The sequence below is a fragment of the Dendrobates tinctorius genome, unplaced genomic scaffold (assembly GCF_039654945.1).
Source record: "Dendrobates tinctorius isolate UK_male_01 unplaced genomic scaffold, ASM3965494v1 ptg000063l, whole genome shotgun sequence".
Taxonomy (NCBI): Eukaryota; Metazoa; Chordata; class Amphibia; order Anura; family Dendrobatidae; genus Dendrobates; species Dendrobates tinctorius.
Window position 1 is genome coordinate 30,673,889 of NW_027361731.1, and position 4,398 is coordinate 30,678,286.

Consider the following 4,398-nt stretch of genomic DNA (forward strand, 5'->3'; position numbering starts at 1 on the left):
ACACGTGAGGTCTGACCTTCCTCCGGCCCTGATCACACGTGAGGTCTGACCTTCCTCCGGCCCTGATCACACGTGAGGTCTGACCTTCCTCCGGCCCTGATCACACGTGAGGTCTGACCATCCTCCGGCCCTGATCACACGTGAGGTCTGACCTTCCTCCGGCCGTGATCACACGTGAGGTCTGACCTTCCTCCGGCCGTGATCACACGTGAGGTCTGACCATCCTCCGGCCGTGATCACACGTGAGGTCTGACCTTCCTCCGGCCGTGATCACACGTGAGGTCTGACCTTCCTCCGGCCGTGATCACACGTGAGGTCTGACCTTCCTCCGGCCGTGATCACACGTGAGGTCTGACCTTCCTCCGGCCCTGATCACACGTGAGGTCTGACCTTCCTCCGGCCCTGATCACACGTGAGGTCTGACCTTCCTCCGGCCCTGATCACACGTGAGGTCTGACCATCCTCCGGCCCTGATCACACGTGAGGTCTGACCATCCTCCGGCCCTGATCACACGTGAGGTCTGACCTTCCTCCGGCCGTGATCACACGTGAGGTCTGACCTTCCTCCGGCCCTGATCACACGTGAGGTCTGACCTTCCTCCGGCCCTGATCACACGTGAGGTCTGACCTTCCTCCGGCCCTGATCACACGTGAGGTCTGATCTTCCTCCGGCCCTGATCACACGTGAGGTCTGACCTTCCTCCGGCCCTGATCACACGTGAGGTCTGATCTTCCTCCGGCCCTGATCACACGTGAGGTCTGACCTTCCTCCGGCCCTGATCACACGTGAGGTCTGACCTTCCTCCGGCCCTGATCACACGTGAGGTCTGACCATCCTCCGGCCCTGATCACACGTGAGGTCTGACCATCCTCCGGCCCTGATCACACGTGAGGTCTGACCTTCCTCCGGCCGTGATCACACGTGAGGTCTGACCTTCCTCCGGCCGTGATCACACGTGAGGTCTGACCTTCCTCCGGCCCTGATCACACGTGAGGTCTGACCATCCTCCATCACACGTGAGGTCTGACCTTCCTCCGGCCCTGATCACACGTGAGGTCTGACCATCCTCCGGCCCTGATCACACGTGAGGTCTGACCATCCTCCGGCCCTGATCACACGTGAGGTCTGACCTTCCTCCGGCCCTGATCACACGTGAGGTCTGACCTTCCTCCGGCCCTGATCACACGTGAGGTCTGACCATCCTCCGGCCCTGATCACACGTGATGTCTGACCTTCCTCCGGCCCTGATCACACGTGAGGTCTGACCTTCCTCCGGCCCTGATCACACGTGAGGTCTGACCTTCCTCCGGCCCTGATCACACGTGAGGTCTGACCATCCTCCGGCCCTGATCACACGTGAGGTCTGACCTTCCTCCGGCCGTGATCACACGTGAGGTCTGACCTTCCTCCGGCCGTGATCACACGTGAGGTCTGACCATCCTCCGGCCGTGATCACACGTGAGGTCTGACCTTCCTCCGGCCGTGATCACACGTGAGGTCTGACCTTCCTCCGGCCGTGATCACACGTGAGGTCTGACCTTCCTCCGGCCGTGATCACACGTGAGGTCTGACCTTCCTCCGGCCCTGATCACACGTGAGGTCTGACCTTCCTCCGGCCCTGATCACACGTGAGGTCTGACCTTCCTCCGGCCCTGATCACACGTGAGGTCTGACCATCCTCCGGCCCTGATCACACGTGAGGTCTGACCATCCTCCGGCCCTGATCACACGTGAGGTCTGACCTTCCTCCGGCCGTGATCACACGTGAGGTCTGACCTTCCTCCGGCCCTGATCACACGTGAGGTCTGACCTTCCTCCGGCCCTGATCACACGTGAGGTCTGACCTTCCTCCGGCCCTGATCACACGTGAGGTCTGATCTTCCTCCGGCCCTGATCACACGTGAGGTCTGACCTTCCTCCGGCCCTGATCACACGTGAGGTCTGATCTTCCTCCGGCCCTGATCACACGTGAGGTCTGACCTTCCTCCGGCCCTGATCACACGTGAGGTCTGACCTTCCTCCGGCCCTGATCACACGTGAGGTCTGACCATCCTCCGGCCCTGATCACACGTGAGGTCTGACCATCCTCCGGCCCTGATCACACGTGAGGTCTGACCTTCCTCCGGCCGTGATCACACGTGAGGTCTGACCTTCCTCCGGCCGTGATCACACGTGAGGTCTGACCTTCCTCCGGCCCTGATCACACGTGAGGTCTGACCATCCTCCATCACACGTGAGGTCTGACCTTCCTCCGGCCCTGATCACACGTGAGGTCTGACCATCCTCCGGCCCTGATCACACGTGAGGTCTGACCATCCTCCGGCCCTGATCACACGTGAGGTCTGACCATCCTCCGGCCCTGATCACACGTGAGGTCTGACCATCCTCCGGCCCTGATCACATGTGAGGTCTGACCTTCCTCCGGCCGTGATCACACGTGAGGTCTGACCTTCCTCCGGCCGTGATCACACGTGAGGTCTGACCTTCCTCCGGCCCTGATCACACGTGAGGTCTGACCATCCTCCATCACACGTGAGGTCTGACCTTCCTCCGGCCCTGATCACACGTGAGGTCTGACCATCCTCCGGCCCTGATCACACGTGAGGTCTGACCATCCTCCGGCCCTGATCACACGTGAGGTCTGACCATCCTCCGGCCCTGATCACATGTGAGGTCTGACCTTCCTCCGGCCGTGATCACACGTGAGGTCTGACCTTCCTCCGGCCGTGATCACACGTGAGGTCTGACCTTCCTCCGGCCCTGATCACACGTGAGGTCTGACCATCCTCCATCACACGTGAGGTCTGACCTTCCTCCGGCCCTGATCACACGTGAGGTCTGACCATCCTCCGGCCCTGATCACACGTGAGGTCTGACCATCCTCCGGCCCTGATCACACGTGAGGTCTGACCTTCCTCCGGCCCTGATCACACGTGAGGTCTGACCTTCCTCCGGCCCTGATCACACGTGAAGTCTGACCATCCTCCGGCCCTGATCACACGTGAGGTCTGACCTTCCTCCGGCCCTGATCACACGTGAGGTCTGTGTTGCGTTGCCCATTGTCCTGTGGACACGGTCACACATGATGGCTCCCCTTCTCCTCTTCTGTCTCTTTTCCTCTCATGCACAGGTGACGCGCTCTGTTCTGTGTAGTTGCTTTCTGTCACTTTCCTCTTTTTACACCATGCGTTTTGTTGCAGCATTTTGTTCTTAAGTATAAACGCATTGTGTGAACACGGTGTAGAGCGCAGGACTTTGCCTTGTCTGCCTGCGCCGTCTATGGTCCTCTTTACATGTGTGTCTGCTAGATGTCGCCGCACTCCCAGCTTTGCAACGTTCACTCTGTTGTGAGGTAAACCATGTCATGGCTCCGCCTTCTCCTGGTGATGCTCCGCTGTGATTGGTGTCAGTCACCACAGGGGCGGGAGTTCTGCTGTCGTCAGACGTAAGAAACGTGTGTGAGGCTGGCAGACGAGTAGTGACCCAGTGGCCTAATGGATAAGGCATCAGCCTCCGGAGCTGGGGATTGTGGGTTCGAGTCCCATCTGGGTCGCTCCAGAATCACGTTTTGACTAAAAAAAATAAAAACAGAAGAAAACTCATTGTGCGGAAGAAGCTGCGACCTGCTGCGGTGTGAGGTGATCAGCGACCCCTCCGCGCCGCCGCCTCACAGGAGAAGTTTTACCTCAGCGCCCGGCGGTCAGTAGTGCGCATGTGCAGCCGTGAGCAGCGCCGGTAACACGGGAGCATTAACCCCTCACTCTAGCGAGCCTCTAGTGGTCAACTACAGCACGGAAATTACAACCATTACCACAAAAAGATGCCTGATTACAGTCCATATCCCCAGACCCCCCACTGCTGTGCTGTAGGCAGCCCCCAAATCTAAGAAGCCTCATTGTCAGAAGCCCCCTGCCCTCCCCACAGCTGCAGGAACCTCTCTCTGTCCGCCCTTCAGGTGTTGTATTCTTCCGTGCCTGGTGAAGAGACCTGGAGTCTGGGAAGCTTACAGGCCGACACACAGCGTAGAGGAATACGCTCCATGTTACACGGACCCGAATCGCAGCAATGTTCCCTGATCAGTGCTCCGTGTGACAGCCGTGAGGTGAGAGATTCTCCCCGGCGTGTAAAATGGACATATAATGGGTCCATGGCCTGAAATATCCGTGAAAACACATATACAGCCTCTCTCTATATGTCTTTATATTTCATACAGAGCTAGATAGCAGAATAGCCGATAATTCAATTGTCGGCTTCTGTAAAATCATTACAGAACCCGACAGGATATGAGACATGGTTACATACAGTGAAACATTACATATCCGTTAGATTTACACTAGCTATGAACCCGTTCTACGCCCGGGTGGCGGGCAGTTTTATTGGTATATGGTCTCCCATCC

The 4,398-nt window shown here is 58.2% G+C and overlaps 1 non-coding gene across 1 annotated transcript; it reads left to right on the plus strand.

The window, feature by feature from the left end:
• Positions 1 to 3,481: 3,481 nt before the first annotated feature.
• Positions 3,482 to 3,554, plus strand: TRNAR-CCG (transfer RNA arginine (anticodon CCG)). Its single transcript has one exon. It is a non-coding gene; the product is annotated as a tRNA-Arg (tRNA).
• Positions 3,555 to 4,398: the final 844 nt, after the last annotated feature.